Raw genomic sequence first — 13839 nt, 5'->3', positions numbered from 1 at the left:
TTACCATAGCCACAGACCTGGATACTACTGTACTGTCTGCTCTAGTTGTCATGGCTACAAGGCAACATCCAAGAAAGCATCTTCTTACCAGAGGGAGGAAAATTACCATATAGTAGCAGCTTCTCATTGGTCCAAGCTAGGTCATGTGGCAACGCCTAACCCAATCTCAGTAAATAGTCTGCTATCGGCTAATATAGCATATGGTCAGGATCCATCGTGGAGATAGGTGTAGTTAGTTCCGCCCAACTACACCAGCAAGAATGGAAGAGAACTGATGGCTTCTCCAATAAGTGAAGGGTGCTGATGCTGAGAAAGCTGTAGACAAGGATCCTCCTCACATCTCACAAGAAGAGCCGGCTGTGGCTGCACTCCTTCAATCCTAGCACGGGGAAGCAATGATCTCTGTGCATTCAAGGCCAGCCTGGTCTACACAATGAGTTCCTGGATGGAGAGAGCTATAGAGAGAGAACTTGTCTCAAAAAAAGAAAAATCTCACAAGAAAATTTGGACCATCAGGGAAAGTGCATGTACTAAGAGAAATCACACAATTTAGGATCCAAAGTCTAACCAAGCACATCTTTCTGTGTTGGACTTGGGCTTCCTGTTGACTGAGGGTCTTAGGTTGTGAACAATGGAAACTGGCGCTGAACTCTGTACTGAAAATGACAAATTCAATACCAAAATAGCCAAACCTCAAATTCTCTGAAAAGAGAGTTAAATTGGTGTAGCTCATGTCATGTGTCCAGTAGAAGGGACCAGTTCTCCATGGCCACTTGCAGAAGAAGAGGATTTCTTCACTGAAGAAAATGAGGTGCACAGGCTCTGAATGCTGGATCCCCAGAAAGGCAGGGCGAATCCTGAGCCAAGCACTTTCAGCAATTACCCTCTATACATGGCTCACCAGCCACAGAGCTGTGAGCTTAAAAGAAAAATCCCTGAGTGGACAGAAGGCCTGACCTGTGTCCCCGTTACACTGCTGCCACTTGCTTGCTGTTTAGACTTGGACTCACTCCAAAGCTTCTCTGAGTCTTCATTCTTCAGAAGCAAAGAGAAAATGAGAAGCTAGTCATTTCAGTCTCTTGGGTGCCACGCTTTGGCATTCCCTTCCAGATATCCATCATCTTGCCAGTTAATCTCCGAGACGTAACACCCAGTGCCCCGCAGTTCACCTTTTTACATAATCACTGGCTGTGGGATCTAGCTGTGAGATGTGTGTTTTGTGAGTGTCCATTTCCTCATCCTGGATCAGCCCTCTCTTGCCTAGTTCAGAGGGTGGCTTTGGACTTTTGGATAGCAGGGTTCCATCTTTGTTTAGCCTTTTTTTTTCTATGCAAGATATTGAACTGACTGTTTAAGCCCTTGAAATCTCTGAGATTTCCATTTAAATTCCTCTTCATGGCATTGCCATAAGGATTAAGTGAGATACTACATATAACATGGTATAGGACTTGCCATACAGTACCCTGTACATACTACAGTTTATTTTAATTGTTGTAGGAGTTTTATTTGGGAGGAACTCTCTCTCCTTCCCTGCCTTCCTCTCTATTTCTCTCTCTCATTGTTCATATAGAATTTTAAAAAGATGATTCTTTTTAGTTTTATGTCATTGGTTGCTTTTAGCTATCTTCCTATAATTACAAAAGTAACAAATCCCTATTTAACTTTTAAAAGTTTCTCACTATTATAGTTGGATATTTTCTAGTATGGTAACAAGCTTATATAAGAAAGTGCTTTGATTTGCTGGTGTAACTGCAAAGATATCTAATTTAATATCAATTACACCAATGTCTCTGAAGATTGTCTCCTTATTCTGTCTATGTTCCATGAGACCATTTCATAGAAAATCATCTCGGTGCCCAAACACAAGATGGCTGTCAGCCTATCCAGGGGCTTCCTCTCCTTTCACATCCTATAGAAAGAGACAAATCTCTGTCAGTGGGATTATCTAAAAAGTAAGAACAGTTCTTTCCCTGAAGCCTTAAGACAATGTTTTTCCAAGCACCACTTGACATGAGCGCTTGCAACCAAGTCTTGAAAGAAAAATTGCACCCACAAAAGTTGTTGTCACTAACATGCCTAAACTAAGCTGCACAGGTCTTTGTGGCTGGCTGACTTGGCCTCAGGTGCTGCTCCAAGATGTTCCAGGGATATTCTGAGACTTGATAGTGACCAAAGAGCATGATCTTTGCCTGCTACCTCTGTGTTAATCCTCTAAATGTTCATGGATTCCTGTTTGCTCATTCAGGTTGTCACAACAAAGTACCATCATAGATTTGTGGGGGTGGGGTGGCATTTAAGCAAAGAAATATTTTTTCTCTTAGTGTTGGAGGTGCTGGAGTCTGCACATTTGAGATCAAGAACTGGCAAGGCTGGTTTCTTCCAAGACCTCCCTCCCGGCTTGTAGATGACTGTCTTTACTCTATGTCTTAACTTGGTCTGTGACTGCCATAATCTCTCCTTATATTCACACCTGTCACATTCATATAGGACCCACCCCTATGACCTCATTTGATTTTAGTTGACTCTTTAAAGGCATTTCTCCAACTCCAGTTTCATCCATTCATTCCAGTACTAGGGTTTGGAAATTCAAAGCAGTAACTTTGAAGTTGAAGGGTTTAATAATCCCCCTGCCTGCAAGCCAAGTTCACAGGACGACTTCTTTTAAACACTTTGTTACATATGTACATTCATAATCATTCCCTGTTTTTATGTGTATGTGTGCATATGAATGCCATGTGAATGCAGGTGCCCACAGAGGCCAGAAGAGAGCTGAAATAATGGGCATTGTGAAGTGGCAGGATGTGGGGATTGGGAATTGAGCTCAGGTCATTTGGAAGAGCAGCAAGTGCTCTTCACCTCTGAGGCATCTCTCTTGCCCTACCCCAAATATTTTTTGAAATGAATTTATGTTGATTTTACCTCAGACATTAAGGAATTACTGAAATTCTTTCAAGAGTCAGAAGTCTAGGTGCCTGAAAATTTTATCCTAAGAATGGTTTTTAAAATGTTTATTATTTTTAATTATGTGTGGATGTATGTGTCTGCATGTGGGTTTGTGCACATGAGGGCGGGTACTTTCGGAGGCTGGAGGTGTCAGATCCATTGGAGCTGGAGTTGCAAACAGTTGTGAACCATATGATGTGGGTACAGGGAACTGAACTCGGGTCCTCTTTATGGACAAACCGTTTTTCCAACATCTGTTAATGTTTTAAAGTAGATGTTTTTAGCATCTGTCCCTAAGATTTCCACACCAATATACTTAAAATAATGAACCCTAAAAACAAATTCATAATAAACATAATGCACACACAAAAATAACTGAATAATTAATAATAATTTGAAACTATGACAGATAATGTTTTTAGCTATCATATTTTAGTATGGTATAAGCTATATTCTTGGTTTCTTTGAAGAATTCCTTCTCAACTTCATGAAATTTTTGAATACTTGACAATCATTGCCTACTACTACCCATCCTTAACCCAGATTAAGCATCCTGTGACATGGTAGCGAATTAAAGCAATGGGCATGGGGCTTGGATTAGACATTTCCCTGACGGTAGAAGTAGCCTTGCTGTTGTCAGTTAAATTGTGCCTCTATACCAATAGATGTATTGAAATGCTAATCCTTGATACCTATGAATACAGTCTTCTTTGGAAATAGAGTCTCTCTCTCTGGCTGTAAACTGGGCTGTAATTACTGTGTGAGTGCCATGGCATGTCTACCAATAATGTTTCCCAAAGGCCCATGCAGTGAAGGCTTAGTGTCCAGGTAAGTGCTATTGGAAAGTTATCAGATCCTTAGGAAGTGGGGACTAGCAGAAGATTTTGATGTACATTCTATTGGTAAATCATCATGGAGTGTGTAAACTTATTGAAAATAGACTCTGGGAGCCAGCAGGGCCCCCTTTGTCTCCTTAAAAACTCCCTGGCTCAAGGTGACATGTTGCCCTAACTCCTAACAAGGAATAAAACTGTCGAGCTGCTAAGTGTTTTTAAAATGTGTTGGGAGTGATGAGAAGCCTCACCAGATAAGTGCACTTGCTGTTCTTCCAGAGGACTGGGGTTCAGTTCCCAGCACCATTCTTGGGTGGCTTACTACTACCTGTAACTCCAGGGGATCCAACACCCTTTTCTGGCCTCCACGGATACCTGTACATGCATGGTGTGCATGCATACATTCAGACACAGACATATAAGCATAAATAAAAGTACATTTTTAAAAAGATGTGTTCTTGAGAACAACTAAAAGGTAAACTACTTTGTTTATCATACAATATCAAAATGCCTACAGAGGAGAGGGAAAACTGGACACTTAATTATGAAGAAGACAGAAGGGACCCTTTGTCCAAAACTCTCTGATCAGGAACTCCAGTCGACTGCCTCCACTTCCCCAGGGGAGTTCTATTAGGTGACTGTTAGTACTGATTTGATAATGGTACTTATAGGTTGCTATCTGCTATTCTACTTGGAAGCCTCACCCAATGAGACACTCTGCAGTTCCGGGACTCTAGGCTGGCTGCCTCAGTGGATCTTCCAAGGCTGTATTCTTCTGGGTATTTGTGAGCTCCTGACTTGGTGGTGTTACCTTTGTTTACTCTCAGGTGGCTACTCCTGTAGTCTCTGCTAAATATTGTGAACACCTAGATACCTTTCATCTGCTTCTCTCCACTACTCATTGTTCATTTACTTTTGCTTTCTACATACTTAATAAACTCAATCATCCAATACAAAAGAAAAACAAAAACAAACAAAAAACACAGCTATTGTAGATCATTCTCCAGGCTGCAGAAGATATACCCTTAAGTCATTGTGGCTGTGCCTTCAACCAAGGCTGTGAGACTCTGCTCTCTTCCTCTTCTGGGATTTTCTGCTTCATAGCTTATGATGCAAGCAGCTTATCTGGCTTCCACTAGTGTGGACCAAAAACGTGAAGAGGCCTAGGCTTAGACTGGAACCTCCAGAATCATGAGCCAAAATAAACCCTTTCTCTGTAAGGTAATTGCTTCAGGTATTTCATTGACTAATACATTTAGGGTGAATGTTTTGTGATATTCACAATGCACCAAATAAGGATACTTCCAAAGTCCAATGTAGTGAACCAACGAGTTATGTTGGGGTTACTTACAGGAGTATGGGGAAGGGGTTATTTCCAAGAGAAGATATGACTCAAAGACATCATCAAAAGCCTGACCAAGCACCTGATATGGATCACAAGAGCTAGAATCATGTAACTCATTGCACAATTTGTAGGCAGCTCAACAAGCTTCCAGGCAGTTCCGCCAGTCTCTGCCTCTTCCAGGTGGCCCAGCATGTCCGATAGTGTCTCTTAGCTGTCCTTACATCTTACATATTCTGGGGGGTGGGGTGGAGAGAACCTACTGAGTCTGGTTAGTTTCAGAAATTTCCTGAAGTCTTTGAGTTAATTATTCCCAGTGTTTAAAAAGCTTCTGTGCTAGCAGGTTTCATGTCAACTTGACACAAGTAGAGTTATCTGAAAAGAGGAAATCTCAATTAAGAAAATGTCTCCATAAGATCTAGCTGTGGGACCTTTTATTCACTTGTGACTGATGGAGGACTCCAGGCCATTGTGGGTGGTGCCACCCCAGGGATGGTGTTCCTAGATTCTATAAGAAAGCAGACTGAACAAACTATGATAAGCAAGCAAATAATAGGCTCTCCTCCATGGCTTCTGCTTCAGCTCCTGCCTCTAGGCTCCTGCCTTGTTTGAGTTCTTACCCTGACTTCCCTTCGTGATGGACTGTGGCCTGAAAGTGTAAGCTGAAATAAACCCTTTCTTCCCCAGGTTGCTTTGGTCATGGTGTTTTATCACAATAGTGACCCTAACTAGGACAGCTTCCCTGCAGGATAGAATGTGCCACCTCCCTTTAGAACATCCCGTGTCTTAAGGAAATTCCCTTCCAGGTGGATGGTTTTACTAAGAGGATACCGCCACACAATAGTGGACCCTATTCTGATATGACTAGTGTCCTTAGAGAATGAGAAGAGACAAATGAGAAAAATGCCACCTGAGGATGCTACATACAAGGAGACTGCTGGTCTGTAGAACTGCAAGAGGCTAAATTTCTATTTTTTAAAGCTACCCAGCATGTGGCAGGCAGTTTCCTACAGAAGTACTAGGACCTAGTATAACTCCCATTCTTATATTAAGATGCTTATAGAACTTGAGGATTGGTATGGCTACCATCCCCAGCCTATAGAGAGAGAGAAGGTTGAAAACAAAGAGAAGAAACAAGATGAGAGTTGGGCTGGTAAGGAGTGGGTTCTGACATCATTGATTCCAAGTCTAAGTCCAACCTATTACCCTACTTCCCCTAACAATCCCTTATACCTGCCTCAGAGCTTTCGAGCCCAGCCACTAAGGACAGTAAGGCTATCATTATCCTGAAACGTTGGTTCCTTCAGCCTCATAGTCTGGCTGGCGTTAGCAGTCTGCCTCCAATTGCAACAGTAGTCAACTTAATTTAAGATTCTTCTGTGGGCTCTGTGATCATTTGCTGTGCATGCCTTGACATGAGTGGAGAAAAACCAACTTTATCCTCACAGGGTTATGAACCAGTAGTCCTTGTTTTTGCTGACACCATTTTGACCTCAAGTTATATCATTTGAAATAAAAAAGATCCTGGCTTATGCAGTGCTGTTAGCTGCCAATTTGTTGAGCATTTGGAGACTGTCTCCCCAAAATTACTAAGACTAAAACTTAAAAGGGGATAGTTTTATGTGTTGACTAGGTGGGGTACAGCTGACAGTCTGGAACATTGTTTGTGGGAACAAAAATAGTATGATTTCTTTAGAGAACTATTTGATTGTCACCATAGTGTTAGTCAGTTATTTAACTACTAGGTATAAACCAGAATAGCTAAGTAGAAATGTCCACAAAAAAGATTTAAGCAAAAAAAGAGTTTACAGAATAATTCCTAATGCTCAGAAACTTGAAATAGTTCAAATGTCACAGCAAGATCATAGATATATAAATGATTGTATACTTTTGTAGTGAAATTCTACATAGTTTATAGAAAAAATACATACAAGAATATAGATGAATATGATATTGTATTAGATTATAAAAACCACATACAAAATGAATTATATAATTCCATTTACAAAATGCTAAAAAAATGCCAACATAAATTTTGAATATTTGTGCATGTTAAAATTGTGGTTACTTGTAAGGGGAGTGGTGGAGGTTGGGAGTGAGGGGTTGGGGTTGAGAGTGGGGGGGGCTTGGGGGCGGCACCAGTGGGAACTGGAGAGGGGGGAGGTGTGAAGACACCCCTGATGTATCCAGTGCTTGCATCTCACTCTGGAGTGTGGTAACATCTGTTCATGTAAAAAAGCTACGCTGGACGTTGTACCAGTTATTTGTCTCGTTGCTGCAACAAAACACAGGCAAAAGCACTTTAAGGGACAAGAGCATTTATTTGACTTACAGTTGAGAGTGTAGTCCATTCTGTCATGGCAGTCCAGGCAGGAGCTTGTGATACTACATTCGCAGGCAGAGAGCGAATGCTAATTCTCAGCTCGCTTTCTTCGTTAAATCGGAGATTCCAGTCCCTGGGATGCTGCTGCCCACAGTTGTGGGGGAGTCTTTCTGCTTCAGTTAGCCTGACAGAATTCCTCACAAGCATGCCCAGAGGCTTGTCTCCTGGGTGACTCCAGTGCCTGTCAAGTTGAGGATATTAACCATCAGAATCACAGTGTATACTTTACTTTAAGGTGTGTTATCACAGAACCAGAAAACTCCAGGGAATAAACAAAAATAAACAAGATTTCTGAGGGAAAAAAAACTAGTGCTTTTTAAACTTGTACAATGATATTAAATATTAAGAATATTAACCTATTCTTATTTATCTCATTATTTAGAGAAAAATCATTGCAGAGTTTTTTGTTGCTGTTGTTGTTGTTTTTGGTTTTTCAAGATAGGGTTTCTCTGTATTATTTTGGAGCCTGTCCTGAAACTCACTCTGTAGAACAGGCTGGCCTTGAACTCCTCCAGAGTGCTGGGATTAAAGGCATGTGCCACCAACGCCAGCAATTGCAGAATTTTGAGATATAATATTTTCATACTCTTAATTTTGATTACAGTGATTGATTATTTTGTAATCTTTGATACATTTTTTCTATTTTTTATTTAAATTGTTTACATGTCAATCCCAATTCCTTCTTCCTTCCCTCCTCCCCTGCCCCCCACTAACTTCCTATCCCATCCCCTTTCTGCTACCCAGGAGGGTGAGGCATTCCGTGGGGGATCATCAAAGTCTGTCATATCCTTTGGAGCAGGGCCTAAGCCCTCCCTAGAGAGTCTAGCCTAAGAGAGTATCCCTCTATGTGGAATGAGCTCCCAAAGTCCATTCGTATGTGAGGGATAAATACTTATCTACTACCAGAGGCCCCATGGATTGCCGAGGCCTCCTCACTGACACCCACAGTTCAGGGAGTCTGGAACAGTCCTGCATTGGTTTCCCAGCTGTCAGTCCGGGGTCCATGAGCTCCCCCTTGTTCAGGTCAGCTGTTTCTGTGGGTTTTACCAACTGGGCCTTGACAGCTTTGCTCATCACTCCTCCCTCTCTGAAACTGGTTTCCAGAGTTCAGCTCAGTGTTTAGCCCTCTCTTCCCTCTGTACCCTCTTATGGCCCCAACTCCACTTGTCTGGAGGCGTTGGTGGATCATTTGTCTTGTAGAAGAACCCATCGCCGTCATTTGACGGCTGCATCCTTACGGTGTCTTCCACGGGCAACTCTCACACCCCCAACATGCCCACAAGGTGATTTCTCGGCAGAAGCTCCATTAGATCATCCCAAAATTGCTGAACTCTTGAACCAACTGCTAAATATCTCTCGGAAAGGTCACAGCTATTTTAAAAATCTAAGCCATTCTTAAGGACTCAATTAAATGCCAGGGTGTTTGTTCAAACTGTCTATCTGGGAGTAATGAAACTAAAGCCAGTTTATGGCATCTGGCAGACTCCTCCAAATGCCAGTGAGAGGAAGTGCAATGATGTGAAATCTCCCAGGCAAGCCAAAGAGAGTGGAACAATAATTCCTTTCATGTTTACTTAGTCACTTCTAATTCTGTGCCTCTTGGCTGAGACCACTGAATAAAAAAAAAAAGAATTATACTATGGATAACTATCGATTTCCTACCACCTGTGGGATAGACGGATTCACTTACCCCAAGGAGAGAAAATGGTTTCCCTCTAGCTCTTACATTCAGTATTTAGAAGACTTCAAAGTAAACTGACAAAACACAGGTTGCTGGGCTGAGGCCAGAATGAGTTAGTAAAGTCCTTGCTAGGCAACTGTGAGGAAGTGAGCTCCCAAAAGCCATGGGAAAAAACAGAGTGCTGTGGCATACACGTGTAATCCCAAAACAGGAAGTAGAGAAAGGTACATCCCTAGGGCCTCCAGCCAGCTGACCTAGCCAATTCAGTAAACCCCAGGCCAGTGAGAAACCCTTCACAATAAACACGATGCATGGTTTCTGAGGAACAACAGCTGAGGCTGTCCTCCAGCCTCCACAATCACATGTGCACACATGAGTGCATGTGTTCACATGTGCATGCACCCACCCACCCCCCACACACAAATAGACTGGCAAAATTTTCATTCACTTATGTGGAAGTTCATGGAAAATGCGGCCCAAGGAAGTGGTTAGAAGTGGGTCTTATATAATTACATTGTGCTAGCAAAATGTGAGCAGTAAGGGATGCTTAAAGACAATCAAATGACTTAAGGAAAGATGAGCGAGCCTTAAGAAATGAGAGGGCAGACAGGACAGTTTGTGACAATGTCTGTGCAGATGAGTTCTTCTGCAGTGACACCTTCTCATGTCCACTGACAGAAGTTAGTCTCCTCCTGTAGCAAAGTTCCCATAGATGGTTTTATTATTGTTGAGTTCTGCTCTGTTCTTAGACAGTTAAAGGGTGTTAGGTGTGTGTGTATGTGTGTGTATGTGTGTGTGTGTGTGTGTGTGTGTGTGTGTGTGTGTGTGTGTGTTTGGTTATATTTCTGGGATCTCTGCATTTACTTCATCAGAATCTCCCCTACTTTCTCAAGAGTTCAGAAAACCAGTCCCCCGTCTGGGAAAGGTACACAGCTGTACCCCTGGTTGGCAGTGCTGCAGGTGTGTTTGGAAGGTAGGTCTTTCTATGGGGTTCTTACGGAGTTGTCTATTTCACGAAGGGTGTTCAAATCCAGAATGCAGCCAGCCAAGAAAGGTTTCCAGATGTTGGGATTTAAGTGTCTCTGCGTGATGGAGTGGGTGGTAGCAGTATGTAGAACACGAGAGAGACTGGGTTCGTGAACTTTCTGTGTACCCCAAACTTCCTGATAGTTCCTTTAAAGTTCTATCAACTTGTCCAACTTCACCTTCCAGGCCTTTGGAAGAAGGCAGTGTTAGTTTTCATTGGCAGGAGAAATAATAGAAATGTTAATTACTGGCATACTATTGGGCGGAAATATCCAGCTTACAAAGAGGGAAGCATAGCTTACAGATCATGACTATGGCTTAGGATCTAATAACCCATAAGGGTTGTAGTTTTCCACCAAACATAACATTTGGTTCATAATTGCTCCCATTCTGATTAAGGACAATTAAAGTTAGATTACTCTTGTTTACAAAGGAATTCTACAGCCTCGTTAAATTTAGCCTGAAAGTTTGCATAAATGGAGAAAAAAAAGTAATTGATTGCATAAGCCTTTGAAGTTTGCCTTAACTGGAACTTTTTAAAGGAATTTCAGATCAGACTTAAAATGCTTTTGAGATCAGGAAGTCGGAGACCCAACTTGAGATCAGAATGAACTTGAACCTAGAGATGCAGGTGGATTGGTCTTTTATTGAGGTAATAGACACTTTTCTGATTTCTATGACAAAACACCTGACAAATCAACTTAAGGTAGGCAGGGTTTGTTTACCTCACTACCTCAGGATTCAGGCCATCAAAGACAATAGGAATATAAGGAGTGAAAGGTCACACTGCAGAAAGCATAGATGCTGGTGGTCAGCTTCTCTCTCTCTCTCTCTCTCTCTCTCTCTCTCTCTCTCTCTCTCTCTCTCTCTCTCTCTCTCTCTCTCTCTCTCTCTCTCTCTCTCTCAGTCCAGGACTTCAGCCTACAGAGAGGTGTCATCTACATTGAGTGTGGGTCTTCCCTCCTCAGTGAAGCCAGTCTAGAAGTTCCTTCACAGACATGCCTAGAAGTCTGTTTCCACTAAATCTCCTCAAATTGACAATCAAGATTAACCATTCCATTTGAAGTCCTGAGAGTATTTTAAACCTGGTTAGGGAGAACACACGTGCAATTCCAGAGCTTGAGAGACTGGAGTAGGAAGATTCTGAGCTTGAGGCTAGTCTGTGCTACATAGCTACACCTGCCTAAAATACAAAACAAACATTCAAACAAAAATATAAGCTATATATATGTAATGTGTGTGTGCACAAATATATATGTGTATATATATATGAGACATAGATAGAGTGCATATGAGATTATATATTAGGATATATATGTGTTCATATCCTAATCCTTCTAAGACCTCAGAAATTGACCATTTAAAATCTATAATGCTTTAATTTTTTGAGACTTTCATACAAGTGCACAATATATTTTAATAACATTCAACCCCCAATACCCTTCCCAGATCTGTCCCCTTTCCCATCGCTTACCAACTTTGTATCCTTTTTCAAAATTAACCTACTAAGTCCACTTTGTGCTTCCCATATACTCTTGGGGGTGGGGCCCCGGGGGCCACACTCTTAATACCGTTTCTCCTCCCCCCAGAAGCCATAGACTGTCACAAACAATGCCCTTTATCACTCCTGGAAAGCAGACAGCCCTGTAATCCAGGAACTAGGCCACTTTTCAAGAGGACTCCATAAGTTCTAACTCCATAAAGATAAACCTAGCTGCATAAATTTGACTCTATGTGCGTCATTCTCAAATACTACAGCTCACAATAGTTCCAGTATTTCCAGATACGCTCTGTTACCACAGAACAAATTCTTACAGAACTTATACAAATTGCTGTGGAAACAAGATGTCACAGAAATTGTCTGAGTTCTGGAGGCATGGTATAGGAGGAAAACATGAATCTGTCACTTTTGTTTACAAACGTGTAAGTTATAAAATTTAAGAAAAAAAAGGGAAGAACACCCCTTATATCAAAAAGTATAACATTAAAGTAGGAATAATGTTCCAATCACAGGCCATGAAAATTGTGACCATTCTTCATCACTTCGTTTAAGCCTGCAGGATTAATTCTCCCTTTTCATCTTGGGTTAGCGGTTTTATGACTCCATTTGTGCTGGAAACTTGTCTCTCAGTATGCTGACTCAGTCCTAAAGTTACTTAGGCAATGACATCAGAAGCCTGTACTGAGTGTCATGGTCCCTTCCATGGGTTTCAGAGCACTGGGAGAATATGATCAAAATACATTGTACTGATGTATGAACTTTTCAAAGAATTAATGAGGTAAATCACTTTGTCCTCTGACAGCTTAGAAGAGCATTCAGGAGAGCATCAATGTGTGACTGCTCTGGATGACAGGAGGCATAAGATAACTACAATGTAATAGAGAAAGGAATTTGCCTCTCTCTGAAACATATGCAATGCATTTATTTATTTTAAACTACTTTATTTTCTGTGTATTGGTGTTTTGCCTGCACGTACGTCTGAGTACCATGTATATTCCTCATGCCAGAGGAGGCCAGAAAAGGCTGATCCTCTGGAACTGGAGTTTACAAATGGTTGTGAGCTGCTGTGTGTGAACTGGAAATTGAACTTTGATCATCTGGAAAAGCAGTCGAGACATCTCTCCAGGCCCAGCATTACACCAGACCAAGTGCCAGGGTGGCAACACATTGACAGTCTTCTAGGAGCCTTAGATGGTCTTTGAAATCTACCTGTTAATAATGTATGGCAAGCATATTGCCATAGAGGGTATTGAACATCTATTCCTGTTTGACCATGCTTCCTAAATGTAGACTGTCAAATCCCAAGTGTGTTTCTGCAAGGCGAGAGGACAAATGTGGGGTTTTCTAGTAGGCCTCTGGATCTCAGAGTCACTTCAGCATCAAGAGTGCTTCATTCAGAATTTGTCTTAGGGAAGCTGTCAAAGACGTTGAAAATTTTGAATGCTTGGTTAAGTAGAGTCATAGGCAGGTTCCTCAAAAGAAGATTTTGTTCTGTTCAATAATCAAAGACATTAGAATCACTCCACATGCCTTTAATCCCAGCACTGGGGAGGCAAAGATAGGAGGATCAAAAGTTCAAAGACATCCTGGTCATATAGAAATTTCCAGAAAATGATTCTGATTAAAATGCAGAAATTTTGTTTGCAGGCTAGACCACCCCTTATACAATGTCATATTAAAAGACCAATAAGCTAAGAAAATGTTTCCTTTTAAGAGAATATCATGTTCTAGCTTTGCTTTGAAATGCTATTGACATTTAAAGTCATTTGCAATAAATCTGTTCAGTCTTAAGCAGCTTGGGACAGGAACTGAAATGGGAGTTCAACTGATAAGAGAACAGTAAAGGCAGAATTTGATTCATCTGTGTACCTGTGTAAAATACGACTACACAGTGGTGTCTAGTGTTTTGGGCTGGTGTTAGCCTGGCATCTCTGAGGAGACAATGGAACATCCATATAGAAGAGATAGAAAGTCAGACACAAGTTGTAGTAGTTTGAATGTAGTTTGACCCCCATACGCTCATTAGATTGGCAGTATTAGGAGGTGTAGTTTTGTTGGAGTAGGTGTGGTCTTGTTGGAAGAAATGGTCACTGTGGGACTAGGTTTTGAGGTCTCCTGTGCTCAAGATAC

General features: G+C 41.5%; 1 protein-coding gene across 3 annotated transcripts in view; it reads left to right on the top strand.

The window, feature by feature from the left end:
- Prr5l (proline rich 5 like) overlaps positions 1 to 13839 on the top strand; it is a 174579-nt gene that overhangs the window by 27513 nt on the left and 133227 nt on the right. The gene's annotated exons all lie outside the window — the stretch shown is intronic.

Source organism: Mesocricetus auratus, unplaced genomic scaffold (assembly GCF_017639785.1).
Source record: "Mesocricetus auratus isolate SY011 unplaced genomic scaffold, BCM_Maur_2.0 Super-Scaffold_100004, whole genome shotgun sequence".
Lineage (NCBI taxonomy): Eukaryota > Metazoa > Chordata > Mammalia > Rodentia > Cricetidae > Mesocricetus > Mesocricetus auratus.
The sequence above is the reverse complement of the archived record's forward strand: the minus strand, read 5'-3'. Positions and strand labels throughout refer to the sequence as shown.